The sequence below is a fragment of the Protopterus annectens genome, chromosome 3.part1, assembly GCF_019279795.1.
Source record: "Protopterus annectens isolate FY-2018-M chromosome 3.part1, PAN1.0, whole genome shotgun sequence".
Taxonomy (NCBI): Eukaryota; Metazoa; Chordata; order Ceratodontiformes; family Protopteridae; genus Protopterus; species Protopterus annectens.
In genome coordinates, this window is record NC_056732.1 from 1,156,027,093 (window position 1) to 1,156,050,020 (window position 22,928).

General features: G+C 39.1%; 1 long non-coding RNA gene across 1 annotated transcript; it reads left to right on the forward strand.

The window, feature by feature from the left end:
• The first annotated feature begins 1,323 nt into the window (after positions 1–1,323).
• LOC122798876 lies at positions 1,324–18,725 on the forward strand. The gene is made up of 3 exons (XR_006364325.1): positions 1,324–1,455; positions 17,956–18,068; positions 18,592–18,725. It is a non-coding gene; the product is annotated as an uncharacterized LOC122798876 (long non-coding RNA).
• The last annotated feature ends 4,203 nt before the right edge of the window (positions 18,726–22,928 follow it).

The window sequence follows — 22,928 nt, forward strand, 5'->3', positions numbered from 1 at the left end:
CAGATATGTCACCCAAGTTTGAAAATTCCTAGTATGTTTTCACAATTCCCAGTACACATTTATAGTTCTAGGCTAATTGCCCTAATGGACCATTTTAAGCTGAGCTAATTAGTCCATGTGAGAATCAAACCCTGCAGCTTGGATCTGTAAGGTAAATACCTTAACCATTATGCCACCATCCCCTAAATGTGCTAACAAGAGAAAATCACATAGAAGTTCAGGTTTCTTTACAGCAACCCTCGTCTAGTTAGCAAGGTTGCATTTCCTGTGCCAAACATATTCATTCATGTTTAACAGAAAACAATACTTATTATACTTTTGACTGAGAAGCAAGACCAAATCATTATGTTTTATTACATCAGAAGATTAAGTCACATTGTTGAGTAGAGACACGAGACTGAAAAGGAATATTCAGAATATTCAGAACCATACCTCTTCAATAGACTTTTTCTTTGTACTTTGTTTAGACTTAAATTAAAACAATTTCTGACTGTAAATTCAATAGAAAGAGCTCAGGCTTTAGGGCCACTTAAGAAACCATAAGATACAGCTGAAAGAGTAACACATTTATTGTTTAACACAATAGCTGTTGTTGATTCTGTTATTTGGTGCATGCATTTTATTATCTGCATCACTCCATTAAAAGTATTTCAGTACAACACTACAAGAATTAACTTGGGTGCAAGGAATGAACGTTATTCTGAATCATGTAACAGACTGTAATTACCTTTTGCTGCACCACACAATACTGGAAAACTTCTGCATTTATTATTTTACTATCTGTTTTACAATAATTTTCTCAAAATAACTATTGTTTGACTTTCAGTTTCAGCTATGCAACACATGCCAATTGCTTTATTTGCTGTTTACTGCATCCCAAAGTTACTCATGTCATAATCAGATATCTAATCCTTAAGTATAAAAACTAATGGTAGTATCAGTCCATAAAAATATTTAAAAAAATGAACTGGATACTACTGCTACTACTACTGATAATAATAATAATATATTGCAAGTAGAATATTCCTTACAAATATAAGGGCACTGTTAAGATTATCTTAATATTTCTGCTAGTGTTATAATTTTATTACACACACTCCTCAGACAAAAGTCACAGGAGGGTGCAGTACAAGAATTTTCCACTAGATGGAGATGTTGCCTCAAACTTCATTTTCAATATTTCACTCTAGGTTTTCAAAATCAAGGTCAAACATTAGGGATAGATAATACTTTTTCCAGACACAGCACTTTCAGATGGCCTCAGCCTATTCCCTAGTACACAAAGTACATGTTCCAATCCTGCCAACATTTGCCAGACAAAGATTAGAGACGCAATAGGATTAAGAGTGTGGATAATAGGAAGGCTTCTCAGTATCAGCAGCAGACAGATTTATCAGATGGGTGCTGAAATTCTGCAGAAATGGGAAATGGTCTTTTACATTCTGAAATACAGTAGTGAGTAACCCTTTTCACCTTACGTTTCACTGGCTACAGAGGATGATAGGACAAAGACATTATTTTTTAACTGTCAAACTGTTGGGAAATGTGTATGTTCATCTTTACTTATTGGAGAATGTAAATCTTTAAACACTGACATATCAGAAGAGGGAATATTTTCAGAAGAAAGTATGCAACCATTAAATTGTCTAGAGGTTGTCATTAGGCACTATAGGTGAAATATAATTTACATAAAGTAATATGTCAATACCAGATCCTTGAAACTGTAACATTTAATTTATCACCATATGATTTTTTTATTACATGCAGTAGTCCTAATAATGTGTTGTGCCATTTCAGTTACCACTGAATTACATTCTGTTATAGTAAGGTAATAGTAATATAATGAAAAAAATGTTAGAGAGGCTAGATTCTGCATATTTATAACACTCTTTTACCTTAAACTAACAATAAGAATTGTGGAAGCTGTTAGTGTACTGTCTCATCAATTAATATTTTGCAAGCTATTTATTACATGCAACACAGTTAAGTACATGGCTTCTGAAAGGTAGTGCACATTTCAGTGCTGTAACTCAGACCTAATAAGTACTAGATATACAGTGAAACCCCAACTTATAAGAAAAAAAATACATCTAGCTGTTGTCCAAATTCACAGTATAACATAGTGCACTATGATGTTACTGTAATAAAGCTGCACTGCACAACATGACAGCTTCCATCTTCAGGTGTTATCAGGCAAATGCATATGTAACTTTCTCATTTGTCTAGAGTGGCATGACTCCAGATCTCCACCAAGGTGTGGCATGACCCCAGATCTCCACCAAGGTGTTTCCCGTCCATGCAAGATTCCTGGAAAAACATCAGCAACTTCCTTTTCATCTTATTCACATCTATACTAAGGAATGTAGCAACAGACTACTTATAGTGTGTCGCTTGTATCCGTGTCTGAGTTCCTCAATCACAATACCACAAGATGGAAGCCACTCCTGTACTGTTGCACATGCACATAAGAGTGATGTCTTACTTCTTAAATAGTAGTGTGTTTTGTTTTCTCAAGTCTTGCAGCATCCCAGAGAAAGAATAAGGCAGATTTTTACTTGCCTATTACTGATCAAGAATAGAGTGATCTAAAGCTAATGTCTTTGGCTTTTCTCAGTTTGGGGTCACTGCAGTGGAAATCCAGTCCACTAACAACTGGCAGTGGATTTTTGCAGTGCTGAGGTGCGAGCCTGATGCTCAACCTTCAAAGAAGGCATACCCATTCATGCACGCACCTACCTGTATGTCTTGAAATGTCACGACTGTGGGGAGGATATCCAGACTCCACACAGAAGACACTCCAGCCGAGAATCGAACCAGACCCTCTTGCTGTGAGGCGACAATGCTAACTGCTGCACCACCACGGCCCTTATCAAGAAGGAGTGATCTATGATCAAAAATAACAAAGAAATGGGTAATTATGACTACAGCGAGTTTTGCCCTCTGCCCATTCCACCTCCCATTCCATAAAAATGTCTTTTAAAGCTTGTTAGGCTGTATCATTGGCGTATAAGTCCATACAAAGCACACGTGCCATAAACACGTATATACTTTTTGCATGAATTGTGTGCATTTGCTGCTTGGCAATTGTGATACAAGCTTGGATGTTTTAAGGGTTAATGTTGATCCCTATAGGTCAGTTATTCCTACTGCCTCTATGACCCTGTTCAATATTTTACTTCTGCAACACATTAACAGATGAAGGTGTGGTTTACACCTTGAATTAAAAAAAGTACAGAAAAAAGAAATCAGAAGTACAGAAGTTTTGTAAGACAAATATTCATGTTTTTTCTGACTTTCTTAGGTGCTTATAGAAGCAAAGATGAACAAATGCGAATGCCCTGTTGTACAGTTTATTTTTTTTTCATTCCACACAGAACTGTGAGATGCATGCCATTTTACTTATTTACACATATACACATAATGGCTACTGCTCTCAACTTTTGCCATCAGAATTAGAGACAAATCTAAAAATAATTAAGGAAAAAGGCCTCAAGGGTAAAATTTAATGCAGAATTAGGCCCATTAGATACTCAGTCCCTTTTCAGATGCAATCTAGGAGTGATGTCTGGTTAAGTGACTTGCTCAGGGCCACCCAGTATGAAAATGAGGGCTGAAGGAATCAAACCCAGTGCCACAGAAAGTATAACTCACAGTTTTAAGCTTTTTCCAGACTAATTAGAAGCATTCATAAAAACTGGGACAGCTGAGAGCTATAATCAGATTATTTGGTTTGTGGTTCAATATACACAGCAATATATGTTTTTCTTAATTTTCATGATGTCAGGGTTTACATTCTATTTTGTTTCCCAGTGCTACCTTTGTTACTATTAATTGGCAGCATTATATACTGGTAAAATGTGTAATATCCCTGTGTTGCAGTACAAAGTGGATATGATCCTTCTCTGAATTGCTTTGTAGCATTCCTGTGGTTCATATATGAAAAGGAATAACTCTGTAGTCCATACCTACTGTAAAAGAAAGATATACTAAGAACCAAATAAATAACTGTATAGTGGTGTTCAGGACTTTGTGAACTAGCCAAACTGAACAATATAGCTGTAAATGGATTTCTCCATCCTGCAGAGACAGACAGAGGTACTCACTAGTTATAGTAATAAATGACAGGGCTCAGGCCTTAGGGCAACCAAAGAAACAATGCAATACAGCTGTAAAATGATTTCATTATGGTGCAGAGATGGCATAGGAAACTGTCACTCAGTAATAAAATGATAGAACATGGACCTCTGGGGCACATCACAGTCTAAATTAGACCCAGAAAGTTTTACAAACTGCTACAAAAGACAATAGTATGTTGCAGATGGCAGTGTATTAAATTATGAGGTTTGGGCCTTGGAGGCATTTTTTCAAACAGTGTAGAATTCATTCATAAAAGAGACTTCCATTGCCTCCTTTAAAGATAAATAAAATAACTTGTTTATTCTGAGAATTGGATGACATACTCCAGAGTGCACAGCTGAGGAATTTTAAATCATGTATCTGCCTTTGTCTGTTCAATAAGCTTTACAGAATATATTACATTCATTGTATTGCACTTCTGTACTTAACCTGTGACATGCAGGATATATGCCACCAAATCTGAGGACTAATTTGTTTACAAAGCTGCAATTCACAGGGAAAATACCAGAAAATTATCATCATTTCCAGTGTTTCCAGATAACCGCATGTGGCAAATAATGGCTAGTACCTTTTAAAACTGCTCAACATACCTTACAGGTTAAAAATGTTTATACCCCATTTTGTGGAAACAAAAACAAGATTCAAAGCAGAGTTCTTGCAGACAGATTTATCTTGTTAGCAACTCTGCCAGAATGAATTCTTTGTATATATCTTTAGTTTTCTTAAGCCTGGATTTTAAGTTGTATTTATGCATGTACATATGGATGTATTTATTTATTTATTTGTTTATTTATTTCTCTGTTTGTTCATTTCTTTATTCACTTACTTATCTGTCTGCCTATCCATCTGTCTATTTCAGTTACTGTTGTTTGGCTGAAATCTAAGAGGTTGCTGGAACTGACTCCTTGTGCCTACAATACTGGCAGAAGTGGATGGGCACACATGTAGCTATTTAAATTACTGGGTTTGAAGACAAACTGTTCTATACACAGACATAGTGTGCAGGAGTGTATGAGCCCACTAATCATTATATCTAGCCTTTGCTGCCATTCTTAATTGCAATTTCACCTGGTCCATATTGGCCGTGTACTGTAGTCCCTGTACTTTATAAACTACATACAGAAGAGTATTGTACACAGAGCACTACAATGTAGTAAAGTATGCAAGGCAGTGTGTTGCTGCACTGTTCTTTCACATCATGACTGACTATAATTTATAAAGAAATTACAGCCATTATGCCTGATGGAAGAGTGGAGGTCATTGCCATATTATGTTAAAGAGGGTTTGCTGCTGTGCAAGCTTCTATTGGTGTGACCTCACCGGCATCATTGGGTGAGGAGGGACAAGGGCTTGTGAGATAGAAGGTTTGGTTGAAAGTAGGGGAACTATGCTGCTCACCCAGATTTGACCTGCCATGCAACAAGAGTATTTTGATGTCTCTCTCATGTGCAGAAGACACATTTGTCCCTGAGTTTGATGGCTTCATTTGAGCAGTTTCCAAAAGTTATAATTAAAATTGAGCCAGCAGTCTGACTGCTGCTCAAGAGTTCTCATCCAGATTTTCTTTCAAGTTTTATATCATTATTCATACTGGCATTATGAAAAAAATTGCTTAATTCTGATCTCTTTGGTGGCACTGCCTCCTGAGGAAAGTATTAGCAACAGAGGGAGATCCCTTTGTGGAAGCACAGGATCATTGTCCTGCAAGCAGCTGCTGTCCTGCAGGTTACCTACCCTTTTAGGACCAGCCTTTGCTGGAATTGTGCTGGCTTCATGAATTGCATATAACCGGGGGTAGGGTTGTTTTCATATGTACTTCATGCATGGTGAGCAATACTAATATAGTGCACATGGCGGTGTCCCATTGTGTCCATATCTTTATTAATTTCTCTGGATTTTGTTATGGAGATAAATTGCATATCAGCCCTGTTTCAATGAATAACAACTATTACAACTTAGACCCAAAGTATTTAGATGCAGTACATAAAATTATATCATAGTACAAGTAATGCAGTGATATGTTACCCTAGTTTGCACTATATATTTTCCATTTATGGGAAAACAAATTATAGAAAGTAATTATGTATACTGTAAAATACCATGATTACCTTCTCCACATTATAATTCACTCATTAAACCATGCCTAGCTATTTCTCTTAGCAAGCTATATATACAATACATATATATATATATCAGACTGATGAAGTCCACTGTCCAGTGGATGAAAGCGCTTAACGTATTGTTAATGTATTACTGAATAAACGTTTTTTTTTTTCACTCGTCCGAGCATTGGCTATAGTTTAATAGTATTGTTGCCATTATGGATCAGTTCCAGCTGATTTTAGAGTGTTTTACGTTGTACATCAGATTTGTCAAATGCATAGATAAAAAAGAAAAATAAGTTTCTGTCACAGACTTTTGCTACAAACTGATATTATGCCTTTCAGAGAACTGCTCATACACAAAAACATGCATCCTATACTTTTGCAGCAAAATAAAATCTTTAGGCACACCCTAAAATATTTCCTTGCATAAAATGTAATGCTTAACCGTGCATGTTTTGCTGAAGCCTCTCTTTTCCTGGATGCACAGATGAATAAGAAACGGCACACTGTTTAGAAATTTTAGCACAGCAATTTCTTTACTGATACTTGAAAATCATTGCCTTTTTGCTCATTGAATCCTTTCTCCCTATTAACTGAGCCCTCAGCTTGTAGAAAAGCACGTGTTCTCAGCCAAGTACATTCTATCACTGAAACTGAGGATTGAACCTTATTTATTCTACTGTTCAGCATTCAACGGCAAAACGCCATGCCTTTAAATGAAATGAAGAGGCAAAAAACAGAGGTAAGCAACAGATATTTTACTAATAATCACCACCCAACCATGGATGAAACAAGATTTACAGTAACTGGTATAGTTTGCTCACCAGGGTGAAGACTGAGAGTGTAAATTTTGCTGTGCAGAGTAAATCCTGCTTCATTCACAATCTCCCAGTGACTTTTGCGTTTATATACTAGAAATTTTTAACAATGCATTTTTTTTACCTTTATTAAATATCTCCATTGTTTAACAGCCCTTTTTACCTTGATGGATGAACTGGCAAATATCAGGAAGTTGAGATATCATCTGTATTGGATGAATTTGTAAGTTATGCCATTAATACCAAAGTATTACATAGACATGACTGAACTTCCTTAAAAACTGAGAAAACCAGATCTTAGTTTGCTTCTTTATATATATAGACTGCTTCTGGTCTCAAATTAGAAGTATATTTTTTACATTTATATGTTTAAAAATCCAGCTGTTAACATTTTAATGCAGCAGCAAGATAAAATGTTTTTTAGTTTGTGAAGTAGTAATTGCAGTTGAGTTGCTTTAGGATTAAAACAGCCATGTTTAAGAGCTATTTCTATAAGTGGTATATAATTGATATTATACCAGCAAAGAGACAGAGAAGGAAGATAAAGGAATAGTCCACCGTCACCTGCAGTTTTAAGCAACCTTAAATTTCATTTCTCCCTATAGTTCCAGTATGGCTTAATTGCTCGAAACCTACCTGCACTTTATAAAACTTTCATTTCCTTGTCCTAAAATCAAAGCAAAGGAAAGAAAAAGCAGAAACACATTTTCAAATCTAAACTTCACATATGCTTTGGCAGAGAAATTTGTCTGCATCTGCTTAACATAGCATAGACAAAGGAAAAATCTTTCATTTTTAGATGTCAGGTACCACCCACAATAGACATGGGCAGTTCTCTGTCTTGATGATGCCAGCAGCTGCTATAAAAAGACATGTGCATTGCGTGGGAAACCTTTCTGCTTTGCCTCTGTTGCAGAGAGGAGAAACAATGTTTGGGCACATGTTTTACCATACTACTTTGGATCATTCTGAGCTTATTGGAGGTATTCTTTTCTGTATGTCCAATATCTTTACAGACAACAGTGTTTTAATACAATGCACAACACAGAGAATGCTAAACTGTCATGCTTAAGGATTATGGTTTTGATGAAATGAACACCTAATAATACTAAAATTAAGGAGTAAGGATTATAGGTTTGATGAACTGAATAGTAAGATACATAATGACATATTCTGAGCAAAGCCTGTTACTCTTACCTTTACTTAGATTTAAAAGCAACCCTCCATCTAGCACTAGAATAACAAAAGTGGCTTTGTATTTCTATAATCTTACCATAGTTGTTTCATTGACTTCTTACGGTCATCTACATTTACCCATAAAGCTGGACTTTGACTTTACCTATTCAAATTGATGTCAGACCAGGACTATCCATGTCTCATGTGGTGAAAAGATCAGAAAAGCCAATTAAAAGTCTCACACCATCCACCTCTATAAGCAATTAAGAAAGGATAATATAATCAGTCTTGATATGCAATGAATTTGTATATGTGAAATCGCACCTGTGACCCAGCTGCAAATCCCTAACAGATTACAATTCTTTACAAATGTTATGATCCTACCTGTTATGCCTCTACAAATATATATATATATATATATATATATATATATATATATATATATAGCAGAGCAACCTCACAACCCAGGTACATTACTATTCATATTAACAAGCAAAAAGGTCATACAACTGCACATTTTGTAAAATGTCTACATAACTTTGAATCCCTACATGCTATCTTTAGGTTCGTGCTACCCTTAGGTTGGTTAAACAGCGCGATTCCCTTGAATTTCTTCAGGTGCAATTGACTGAGGATAAGATCCCTCTTCAGGTCATTGCCAGCTATAGAACCCTCTTCATGAATCAGCACATCCACTACTGGGATTTACTTGAGTCAGTCAAGATAAAACCAAACACCCTGGTTTTGGGAGACTTTAATTACCTGCCCATACACTAGGTAAATTATATGTGTTCTAACTCACTTACTGAAAGGTTCCTGGACTTTGTTAACTCCAATGCCCTAGACTAGCTGGTTGACACACCCACAAGGCACTCAAACATCCTGGACCTGGTGCTCACCAACATGGCGGGCCACTGCACCACCCCCAGTGTGTGGCCATCCCTGGTGAGATCTGACCACAAATCAGACTCACTAGAAGTTACTGTAACACACCCCCTTCCCCTTTAGCAACAACTAGACTAATAACCTTCTCCAAGGCCAATTACAACCCCTTACGTGATGACATAAATAGCTTGAAGCCCCTCCCCCCACTGATGGAACAGACACCTGTGCTGAATTATACACCTATGCTTTATACAAGCACCTGTACAATTGCATTTACTCTGCCATACCTGATAGAACCAAAGCAAGATTTTCAAGGAAAAATAAACTTGCCTGGTGGAAAACTGCCATTAATAGGTTAAACAAAAGGAGAAAGAAATTGCTATCTAAGAGTAGGAAGGAATGGTTTCAAAACTGGAAACACTCCCTCCTCAACTTTAAACAAACAAATAAGACTCCTAGTGAAGTCCTCCAAAGCTCACTTTGAATCCAAATTAGCTTCCCTAACTAAGGATAACCACAAGGCATTCTTTAATTACATCCATAACCTCAAATGTAAGGCCCAGATTTGTGCTGAACTCTACACATACAGAACTTGTGGATATAGCAAATCTGCTGGCTGACAGGTTCAGGGAAAACTTCACTCCCCTGTCCCTGTCACATATACCCCAAAGCATCCCTAACACCTGTCCCCTGGCTAGTATCTCCGAGAAGCAGGTCATAATTGCTCTCTCCAAGGCCAAAAACACAGCCTCTATGGGACCAGACAACATCCAGGCTGAGTTCTGCATGGGTTAAAACAGGAGTTAGCATCACCATTGAGCAGGCTTTTCAATACCAGGCCGTGGTTTTGCAGCAGTTAGCATTGCTGCCTCACAGCAAGAGGTTCTTCTGTTCGATTCTCAGGTGGAGTTCCTTCCGTATGGAGTCTGCATGGCCTCCCTGCGGCTGCATAAACAATAAAGACATGCAGGTAGGTGCATGTGGGTTTGCCTTCACTGAAGGTTGGGCATCGGGCTGGCACCTCGGCACCGTAAAAATCCACTGCCAATCATTAGCGAACCGGTGATCTGCTGTGGCGACCTCTAACCGGGTAAAGCTGTAAAGACATTCCTTATTGAGCAGGCTTTTAAATCACAGCCTAAGCACTGACTTCGTCCCTGTGGAATGGAAAATAGCTACCGTCATCCCTTTGCACAAAGGGGGTGCATCCACGGACCCCGGGAACTATAGACCCATTGACCAGATTTATTTGTAAGGCCATGGAACGAATCATCATGGACCTTATTAACAAAGATATAAGAAATCTCCAAATGCTCAACCCCACTCAGTTTGGCTTTGTCAAGGGGAAATCATGCCTGTTAAACTTGGTGGACATCTTCGACTTAGTCACCAAAGCCCTAGATGAGGGTAAACCTCTGCATATGGCCTACCTAAACTTAGCCAAGACCTTTGACACAATCCCCCATTAAGGCATCATTGATAAACTCACTTAGCTGGGTATCAACCCATATATTGTCAGGTGGGTTGCAAACTGGCTCACTGATAGAACTCATACAGTCAAAATAGGGGACTCTACCTCACCCAGCAGACCTGTAACCAGTGGTGTTCCACAGAGATCGCTTCTGGGACCCATACTGTTCTGAATCTACTTCTTCAAAGTACAGGCTAAAACTAAAGAACTTTAGCTGACAAAGTTTGCTGATGACTGCAAACTGAGAGCGATCATTGAAACACCTAGCTATGTCAACATCCTGCAAGAAGGTGTTACGCAGACTAATGACTGGTGCAAAGTCATGGTCTTAAACTTAACAGACAAAAATGCATTATCATTCCCTTCTGCAAGAGTGATGTTCTAGCAAACTAACACATCAATAGCAATACCGTAAGCACACAATCACTGGTGAGAGATCTGGGCACACAGTTGGACAGCAACCTTAACTCCGATCACTATTTCTCCAGAATGGTAAGAAGGGCATTTCATATTGCTCATCTCATAATAGGGCATCTCCTCCAGAAAAAAAAGAGGTTATAACTCCCCTTTACTCTTACCTCATCAGGCCAATAATAGAGTGCAATGCTCCCTTTGGTATGTCCCTTTCCAAACACCTGCAGCAACTGGAGAGACTGCAAAGGTTCCTTATAAAGAAAATTCAAGGTCTTCAAGGTCTGTCTTATGCAGATAGACTGAAATCATTCCCACTTTACTCTGTATAATACATAATACTCATAGGTGACCTGTGTCTTGCATATAGAGCAATCTCTGACCCAGCTTTAATGGAAATGCTGCACATTCACAAGTCAAATGCACACAGGTCACTCGCTCGAAGGACCTTAACCTGGTATGTGACATCAACAGAACTTGCTGGAGAGACAGATTTGTCTCACAGAGGTTGCCACACCTTTGGAACAAGCTTCATGTTCATGTTAAACAAAGCCCCTCATTGTCCATATTTAAGATCAATTTAGATTATTGGATAGGTAACCAGAAATTCACCCTGGAGGTTCCTTCTGTGTCTCTGGTGTACAGGGGCAATTGGTGCTGATTTAATGTCTGCTTGAACCAGCAAGTTGGGGACAAGTTTCAACTTGGCTTTGCTTGTAAGGGCCCTGGGGCTATTAGCCTAGTAACCTCTTATGATCCTATAAAAGGCAAGTAGTAGGCAATCCATTTGCAGACCATTTCAAACCTAGCCAAAAAAAAAAAAATCAAAATTTCCCCCGAGGAGGGCAAGACAAGACACACCAGCAGAAAATTTGAGGCTGTCCATATAGTTATCTAAGTTTCCCTAAAAGTAACAAGGGTGCTATTCTGCTTGACATGTAGTGGGTATTTGTTCCAGAGGTGAGGTACATTGGGATATGGTTCTATCATTCCAATCTGTCTTATTTATCTGCTGATGCAAGTTTAGTTCTTTTAACTGAGTATTTGATGTACCATTAGCTCTGTGAAGGAAGAGGACATCAAATAGGGTTGGATTATCCAAGGCACAAAAGACTAGACATAGATCTCCATGAAGGAGTCTGTAAGAGACTGAGTACAGAAAAGGGGCTGCCAGTCTCTCCTGATAACTAAGAATTTTAAGGTCACTGCACGTTTTAGTTATGAATGTTTGCAACTGCTCAAGTTATGTGATATGCTTTATTAAATACATGTCAAAAGGTGTATCATATTTAAAAATTGGTCTGATAAGGTATAAGTAAGGTGGAATTAAGACTTCTTTGTATGTAGTAGAGATGCCTTTGGAAATTTTTTATAGGGCCAGATAAAAACTTTCCAAACTGCTGTGGAGACATGATGGTCAAATGATATCAACAAGAGTCCCTGGGTCCCTTATGACAGTGTCTGAGTGCAGGGGTACATCACCTACATGGTAAGTGAAACAGTTTTGTTTACCAAAATAAACTCTGCCACATTTTTGTATATTTAATTTCAGACCATTGTCCTTTTACCAGTTGTTAACGTGGTCTAAGCCATGTTAGAGCAATTGTGATTCAGTTGAAGATCTAATAACAACACCCAATTTATAATCATCTGCAAACTTAGATAACCAGGGGGCCAGAAGTGCTTGCCTGAAGGTCTGAGAAATATGCGCCAACTAGGAGAGGACCCAAGACATTTAATTAATCAGCTTCTACCATACCGCTACCTGGCAAAGCATGTAGCCCAGGCCGGTATGACCCTGACCTTGAGTAGCATCTTACCCTCACCAAGAATGATGCAACAATATGAAGACAAGATGATCAATTTCAGCAATTGGCTTAAGTATTGGTGTCATTCAAAGGGGATCCAATGCCTGTCAGCCTGGGATGACATGCCCGACAAGCCACGATGCTTCGCTAGGGACGGCTTGCACCTGTCACCCCTGGGCTTTTGGATATTGGCAAAGGCTCTTGCTACCCCCATAGTGCCTTTTTTAGGCAAGGTTCAAAAGAGAAACCCACCTCCATAGGTATCACAAGGGATAAGAAACTAAGAGTAATGCTACTCAACGCCAGAAGTCTAAACCTCAAGATGCACGCACTCAAAGCTCTCCTTAGCATGGAGAACATCGATATCTGTGCAGTAACAGAAACCTGGTTCAAGGCTCCCGAGAGCACCCCAGCACTACCAGGTTATACCTCATACCATGCTTTTCAGCCCCAAAGCTTGGACCGAACCACAAAAGGAGAGAGAGTATCAATATTCATCAAAGATACCCACACCTCCAGGTTGGTGGCACAGCACGAAGCATCAGAGACTCTCCATGTGCAACTAAAAGTGGGTAAAACTGCCTTCCAGTTTATATAACCTGCTACAGACCACCCTCCCAAACCCAGGAAACCCACTCGACCTTCCTGAGAACACTGGAAAATATGAAGGTCTCTCCAAACACCATTTTATTGGGTGACTTCAACTTCCCAAACATAGACTGGGAGCATTACTCTAGCTCCAACACACTAGCCCAAAGGTTCCTAGAATTTATAAACTCAAATGCTATGGAACAACTTGTTACCACTCCCACAAGAGGGGAACACATACTGGACCTGATCATCACCAACATGGGGACTCTATGCTCCAGACCAGAAGTGTATCCCTCACTGGTAAGATCAGACCATAAACTAATCTCACTGGATATTCACATCCCGTCCCCCACCCCCTGCCCAGAAAACCATAGTGAAAAACTTCTCTAAAGCAAATTTCACACCTCTCAAAACTGAGGTGGAATCCTTCAAAGCCCCCGGGCCTGTGGAAAATACGGCCCAGACCGCAAAATCCTTTATAAACGCATTCTATGAACACCTTCAGGAATGCATGGATCATGCAATCCCAAATAAAACCAAGACCCAATCCTCCAAAGGCAGACGTCCTGTCTGGTGGACCCCAGCCATAAACAAACTATACAACAGAAGGAGGAAGCTAGTACATTGTAGAGCAAAATCCCAAAAAGGGAAGGCATCTCTGATCAGTATTAGCAAAAAACTATGGGCACTCATAAAACCGTCTAAGGCCAGCTTCGAGAGAAAAATTGCACAGGACACTAAGGATAATCACAAGGCTTTCTTTAGTTATGTTAGGAACCTTTGTGGGAATTCCCAGATATGCTCAGAATTAGTCCAAAATAACAAAAAATACACAGAACCCACAGACATTGCCAACATCCTAGCTGACAGGTTCAGCGCAAACTTCTTCCCCCCCCCTCCCCACCAAAAGGGCAAATATCTATCCCAGCAGAGTGCTGCCCCCCTGACATCTCAGATGCTCAGGTAAGAGCCGCCTTCTCCAAAGCAAAAAACACAGCGTCAATGGGACCAGATGGTGTCCCGGGCTGCATCCTACATGAACTCCAAGAAGAGCTAAACCCAAACATAAAACTACTGTTCAATCTCAGCCTTACTACAGGATATGTACCCAAAGATTGGTGTACAGCAACAGTGGTCCCTCTCCACAAAGGTGGTGCCTCAATGGATCCTGGAAACTATCGCCCCATAAGCCTGACTAGCTTGGTCTGCAAAGCTATGGAAAGGGTCATCATGGACCTCATAAATAAAGATATTGGGGACCTACAGACACTGGATCCTACCCAGTTCAGCTTTGTTAAGGGCAGATCCTGCCTCTTAAACCTGGTTGATTTCTTTGAAACAGTCACCAAGGCCATTGCCGAGGGGAAAGTGGTCCACACAGCCTACCTGCACCTCACAAAAGCTTTAGATACAATACCCCATTTGGGCATTATAGATAAGCTCACAAGCTTAAATATAAACCCCTATGTCACTAGATGGGTTGCAAACTGGCACAAGGCAGAACCCACATGGTTGTAATTGCTTGAGCCATGTCAGACTCCAAACCAGTTACAAGTGGCATCCCACAAGGCTCAGTCCTGGGACCTCTCTTGTTCTGTATATATTTCTCTGAGGTACAGGCCAACACGGAAGGACTGTGGCTGACCAAGTTCGCAGATGACTGCAAACTGGGTGCCATAATTGACTCTCCAGCCGACACAAGCATCCTCCAAAAGGGCCTCATAGAAACAGACAACTGGTGCCAGAGCCATGGCTTCAAGCTAAATGCCAAAAAGTGTATAGTCATCCCTTTGGCAAAACAAAGTGCCCACAAATTACCACATAGGTGGTAATCCATTAAGTACAGAAGAAGTAATTAGGGACCTGGGGACCCAAGTTGATAGCAATCTCTCATTTGACAACCACGTGGCCAAAGTGGTTAGAAAAACATTTTATATAGCCCACCTAATCATGAAGGGATTCACATCTAGATCAGGGGAGGTCATCGTACCTCTTTACTCATCCCCCATCAGGCCCATAATTGAGTACAATGCCCCTTTTGGGAAGTACCTTACAAGACACCTGTAGCAACTGGAAAGACCCCAAAAGTACCTCACCAAGAGGATCAAAGGACTCAAACAGATGCGATATGCTGCCCGGTTAAAGAAACTCCAGCTCTACTCCGTGTCATACTGCCTGCTCAGAGGTGATCTGTGCCTGACGTATAAAGCCATGTCCAACCCGGAATTAATGGATATGCTGCACCTCAGAAAATCCATATCCCATCGAGCTACGTGCTCGAGAGACTTGAACCTCAGCACTGAAATAAATAGGATATGCTGGAGGGACAGATTCATAACCCAGAGGCTCCCTTCACTCTGGAATAAAATCCCAGTCCAGGTTAGACAGAGTCCCTCATTGACTCTCTTCAAGAGGAATCTTGATGATTGGATGGGAGATTGTAGGGTTACCCCAGGTATCACTTCTGTGTCACTGTTAGACAGAGGCACAGTATACTAACCTCGAAAAAGGGCATAGCAAAATTAATTTAAAATGGGTGGCGAAAGCCAAACACACTCTGGCTAGGCTTATCAATGCCCTAGGGAAGATAGCCTAGTATGAACCTATGAACATATGAACCTATGAACATCCAAAACCAGTACCTGCCTGTTATGAAAAAGTACTACATTTCCTTAATACCTATCTCCTCCAAAATATCAAAGCACCTTACCATTGCTCAATATCTCAGACTGATCAGCTGAACCAATAAAATATATCAAGCATTTTCTTTTCATAAAATATATCTTCAGTCCTATCCTTGCAACACTGATAAAGCACTAGCCTTCCAACACCATTATGTAAATCTGACATTCAAGAAAAGCATGGAGAATGGTCATTGCCCCTAATTTTTAACTCATACCTGCTTTCTCAGATCCTCCTTATGTTTTTACTCGTAGATCACCCTTCAGCCTGTCCTCCATATTGCAGTAATTCATGGTATCCAATTCCTTTCCTTCCTCTTTAAAAACAGTTAAATTATCACTAATACCCATGTTAAACTCTGCAGACAGATGAACGGTACCTGACAAAGCTGCAACTAACATCTGCACTGAACTGATAGAAAGAGCATTATCCACAACAAGGGCCTATATAATCGGTAAAGCAGAAGAATCACAAGCAACACATTATATCACTCATAACGGTAATGCAACTTGCACTGTTCTCCCCCCACCAGAAGTGGTTACAGTCACACCACAAGTGACCCTAAGGTAATTAGAGCATTTTAAAATACCTTCCCTGCCGATATGCCACTTTTCCCATAACAAACACAAGACAGCCTTGCATAAGATGATCCAACTTCCTAAGAAAAGAAAAAACTAGGTTGCCTGCAGTAGCAAAGGACACCCTTGTAATTTTTAATTACATCTGCTTCATCAAAAATGTTAACATGAAAACAGGAGCACACACACATTTTAAATAACAAATAATAACAAATAATGCTGTTTCCAGTCAAATCAGCAATCTTAGATTGCAAATTCATCCCTCAACTCATGTGCAAGGTCACTGAAGTAATAGTATACTATGCCCTATTTATCATTCAATAAATCTATAAACGTTAAGAATAAACCATGGATTTCAAATCTTATATCACCAAAAGGCTTATTGCAGAATTAAATTAGATTCCTGATTTCAGAAACCTTAAAGCTAAGTTATCATTCCATGATACATAGCTATTCGTCACTTTTCCATCACACATCTTTATCTACAACAATGAGAAAATTGCTCACAGGAACTGAAGCAGCTCCAACTGCTGAGACATAAGCCTGAGTCAAGACAAAATTCCTCTCCTCCCGGAGACAATATGCAACAGACAAGGTATTCAGCAGCTCTTTTATAAAACTCCAACTTCCTGAAAGTCAACATTCCCAAAAAAAAAAAAAAACAATGGCCAAAAAAATACATTCTTTTTGCAGGAGGGTTAGGGGTGCACTCCCCAATGTGGATGGCAAGTCCCTCATGCTTCATACCAGCCCCTTGGACTCATTAACTTGAAGTATGGAGAAACCTCCCTAACAAAGTGAATCATTGCTGGTGTGATCACCTGCAATGATTTCCTTTGGGAAACAGTTCTTAGAATTATGCCGTCCATCTTGTTTTTTCTGCGAGCTACTGACACTCGAGCAATTTCCCCTTGAGCATTTGCTGGGAATCAATATGCAGAACATCATTTTGTATTAAACTTCCTTATTTGCTTTCTGCTGAAAAAAAAAATCTACTTGGAGTAACTCAGATGCCACACATATTTAAATGGAAAGTATTGGCAAAGCCATTGCATGAAAGAATGGCTTTCCTTGATAGTGGTACACACGCTTTATGAGCATCCTCTATTTTTATACAGATTTCCTTACCAAGTAACACTGTCAGGCACATGTTTTCTAGGTGTATGCTGGAAAACTGGTCACTTTTTCAGTTCTGTTTTGTGATCTATTTAAAAATAAATGATCAGCTGCAAAAACAAACTAAAATATACTTAATTATTAACATTATATTTTCTGTATTTATTTGTTTAACAGGTGACAGGGTTAGTCCACCAAAACTGTTTAGCACCAAAATAGGCAGCAAAGGCTACTGAACCTCAGAACAACAAAGCACTGCCATTAACTACAGTTCTGCCAGTTTCTAACAGGTATGGCTAAACAATTTAAATGTGCATGTGAATAATTCAATAACACCTAAAGGCAGCAAAAAATTTGCAAAGGAAATGTTAAATTACATGCTATTCTCATTCCTCAAAACTGCTGTTAGCAGACAGGCTGACATTCTGTAGGCCATCTTCTAACTACTCTGAAACCTTCCTGCAGCAAGGCCAAAGTCTGTAGCTTGTGTTCTAGTTTCTGAACTTTAATGATTTACTGTCAAACACTGATGTGAACTGCTGTACCAATATTTATCAGAAGTGCTAATTGCATTCACAAGACAAAAAGTCAAACTCTGCATGTTAATGGACATGGCCTATATTGATTTCCATGTGTATCTCAAATTAGGGACTGGTTAGTGAATAATGTTCCTTACCACTGAAGCGTGCATTCATTATGGCTGGGGGCCAGTGACATATAAATGCTAGAGGGGAGAAATACCAGTCTTATTAGAAATTCTGCTTTACCTCTCCATTTGGACTGCTAATGTAATTTTTTTTCTTTTTTTTACAGCATTCCACTTGAAAACTGAACAGAGAAGCAAAACCACTCAGGATTTTATATTTCAGCAGCCTTTCTCATAGAATCAATATCAAATTAAGTAACCGCAAATAATACTACAGCTATTGGTTTCTCACATAGCAATAATTTTGCATTTCTACAACTAGGATAGCACATTCATTCATGAGTGCATCTGCAAATATAAACTACTTTTATAATTAGAGAATGTTGTTCTCAATAAAAACAATTGTTCAAAACTGTTAAATCTGAGTATGTACATTAATGGGACTGGCATATATGACCTAAAATAATTAACTACATACATTGAATTGTAAATTATATTTGTGCATTGTCATGTTTTTAAACAATATAATAACATATACATTTGTGGATTAGACATTCAGAGCTTGTTTTATTGACATAAGTGATTATGACTGTGGTAACTTAACTGCACTGCTGACAGCTGAAGCTGCATTGTTCTTTGGGTGTTGTGTGAAGTTTAGTACAGCTTTAATTATTGCATATATCATGTCCAGGGGTAAAAAGTCTCACTGTGACCAACTGGCATCCAGTGAAAGTCAAAAAATTGAAGGGTTCAAGCTGAGATTTTGCAAGTCTGCCTGGGATCCCGAAGGACACACATAGCTGGAGTAAACATTGTCTTACCGATATCTATATCTATATCTATATATATATATATATATATATATATATTGTTTTTTTTTTTAATTAAAATGTACATAATCCTCTGTCTTGGGTCACCATTATTAGCCTTTCATTTTGTTTTTTTTTTCACATCTCCTTAACCATTCCTGCATCAAATCTTGGTCCATATGAAGTCTCTGTACTTATCACTATATTAGTGGCCTTTGCAATTTTCTATCCTTCTCATCTGATCCATTTCCTTATATCGTATTTTTTGTTTGTTTTGGCACATTCGGTTGCTGTCTGATTTTTATCTACTTTGTTTGACATTCCTTCCTGCCTGATGCAAAAATGCTTCTGCTAAACTAAGTAACTATGTCATCTTAGACTTCTTCTCATGTAGATGCAGTTATAAGCTATTCATCTACATAGGAAAAAATCATTATCCCAAGAAGACACATGTGGGCTGTAAATGGAGTCATGCACTTAGTGAACATCAGGAGCAGGCTGTGGTAAGATCAAAAAGCAGGGCTCAGAACCAGAAATTATTGGGTTCTCACCTGAAAATGTAAGACTATCCTATATGGTTTTGATATTTTGATGTGGAGATATATGTCCTGGATATCCAAAGAACACATTCAATTTCCTGCCTGTGAACGTGGTGCGTTGAATTTTACTTTACTCCTTCTTCATGCATTGATTCAACCAACTAAGGTCTAGAATCATTCTGATGTCCTGAGTTTTCTTAAGCACCGAGAAGAATCATGAGTAAAATTTGGGCACTCTCTGGTCTGATAGAACCTCTTGGATGGCTATTTCAAACAGCAGATTTATATTTCCTGCTTGGTTGCTCTCCTGTAACAAAGTGACACTAAGGGTGAGTGGAAGGGGTAGTTGACCTGGCAGTTCTGAAAATGGTAATTAGTATCCATTGGATTTCCCTTTTCCATTTGTATTGCATGAGGGCTAGCCACACAAGCAGATACATTGAAGGTTATCTTCCAATGGTCTTCAAAGTGGAACAGTCAGACAGCCATTCAGGGTTCATACCACTGGAAACCTGAAGAAGGCCCTTGGAACCCTTGTTGGTGTGGTCAACCTCTGCTTCTTTAGAAGTTGTTAACAAACAAATTTCATCGACCTTGGAAACATCTACCATACTGCTGTGATGCTGAGGCTGTTGAGATTTCAGTAACTATATTTTCTTGGCACCCTTCGGATTTCTTTGAAATGATGTCAGAGGTGCCAAGAATGTGACTGCAACAGCTGTGAATATCTTACCCTCTAAGTTGCAACAGTTTATTCTTTACCTTCTGCACAGAAAAAAAGAGAGTACATCAAAAGGGACATTGATGGAAGTTACACTGAAGTGTTCGACAAAACCTGTAAGGTGTAGCCAGACCAGATGCTGCATTGCAAAGTCTGATCCAGTCAGTCTGGCTGCTCTTTCTACTGTGTTGATTAACTTATGCATGAACAGCAAGAAGATGGAGCTGATAGTGATTCCCTGGGTAGCTTACTGTTTATGAATGTCCCCGAGTGACAACTGATAAGTGCAGGTTTATCTAAATTACCATCAAATTTGTATTTATCAACCCATTTCGTATAGTACTTAACATTATCGGCACGCTGTAATTGCATATGTTTCGCATCTTCGGTTAGGGGCGTGTCTCGGGAACTTTTTGTGCACTGATTTCCCATGTTGCCTTAGCTAAGCTGTAAATTGTTATGTAACCCTTCTTATCACGTGGTACCACAGTTGTACACCTTTTTACAATTTATCTAGAATAACTGTCTACCTATTCTGTTTCCCTGATCTATGACAAGACAGTAACCTTTTTGTCCCTGATCTGCACATGCAAATCCTCCTGACAAAAAACAGTTCTGCAACTAGTCCCTGATCTAAAACAGAAGAAGGTAAATTCCTCCTTACCTGACCCTCCATGAATTGATCCACTGGATCGTTGACTCGTCCTCCAATCCCAGATCAGAAACAGTGGCTGGCCTCTTTCGAACGACAATTCAGTCGGCGGTCTTTCAAAACAGAAGAGCCGATTTGGCCTCTTCTCCATACGGATACATGCCACCGGGGCCCAATTCTGACCTAGGCCTAGAGCGAGATTTACTTTCCGGTCCGAAGGACCAAACTGTCAAAGGAAAAATATACTTTAAAAATGATCAAAACACGGTATGTTCAGGTTAAGGCACTTTAATCTTGCAGCAAGGAGACAAAAACATGCTATTACAGAGTTTGTCTAACTAGAAACAGGAAGTACTTTCATTTTTATACACTTTCTAATAAGACATTGCCTACCAAGCTGACATAGCAAATTACAAGTCTTTTCATCATCACTTGTTGACCAACAGTCTCATGAATTTCTGCTGATTTATCAATTTTTATGAGAAACTTCCTAAGGAAAACAATGTGGCCTTGGTTACCACCGGTTAGATACATGTTATGTTACCATTCAAGGTACTATGGCTAATTCAAGCACAAAGCTAGCAGTTCATTTCTCTAATAATCCTTTGTCTACATTATCTCTAACCTTCTGCAGCTGTACATGTTCTCATACTTCAAACAGAGCTGATTGTTTAGAATCATTACATTTACAGAATATAGCATTGTTCCTTCATTTGTTCCTGACCTAGCAGATAAGCACCTGCTTCTCAAGTACATTTCCAAAAGGCATAAACATGAATATTGCTGTGCTAGCAATTACTAGGTCAGAGGGCATCTTGCAAGTTTCAGAAAGCACACTGCAGTTTCAAAAAGCATCTTTTTCAGTTCTCATATGAAACTTAATTTGTATATAAAACAGTTCATATAAAATAGAATGAAAAACATGTTAACTCTTTTAACTACTAATTAGCATTAAGCATACACACATTAATACATATTTTTCTAACAGTTATCACTGCAGGTCCAAACTTCCATAATCCAGCTTTCCAGCAAAAAAAAAAAAAACAAGCAAAATTCCAACAAAGACTCCACAGGCACCATCGCTATAGTCAACCATGCACTCGATAGACCAACAGACCACCAAGTAATAAATCATGAAGAAACACTGCACTACACTATAAAAACAAAAAAGTGCACACAGGAGCAGGAGAGGCCGCTGCCATCTTCACACCATCAAAATTTAAAGGATTTTATTGAATTTTGTGTCCTCTGGAATGGCTAAGTCTGAGGCTTCCTCCTTGTCCTGATCCATGTGCAGAGAGGAACACTGAAGAGAAATCTATGTGCTTCCTCTTTCACTGCCTTTTTCCAACTGGGCTTGGGGTGACTCATCTGAGTTATCCTGTTAAGAAGGTAGTCAGGATTTGGGGTATCTATCTCTCTGACATCCTCTTTCCTGAGAAGGCTCTGCTTCAATGGGTGCTTAAGGGTGAAACCTGCATGTTTGTACTGGGTAATCAGGCTGATCACCTTTGCACTGAACATTCCACTGATGTACATAGGGGTAAAGCCAACAATTCTGACCAGACTGATGTTGATGTTGATGCAGTGGGGGATAAACACTGGTACTGACCACTGGTCCGATTACTCTGGTTCTGAGACAACCAAGAAGGTCTTCATTGTCAAAGATCTGAACATCAGGAATGTCAACATGAGAAGCAGCCCCAGAAACATCAGTACCAGAGTCAGCACCAGGTCCTCAGAGACAACTATTTTGGACCTAGTGAAGTTTGTTGCCTACACA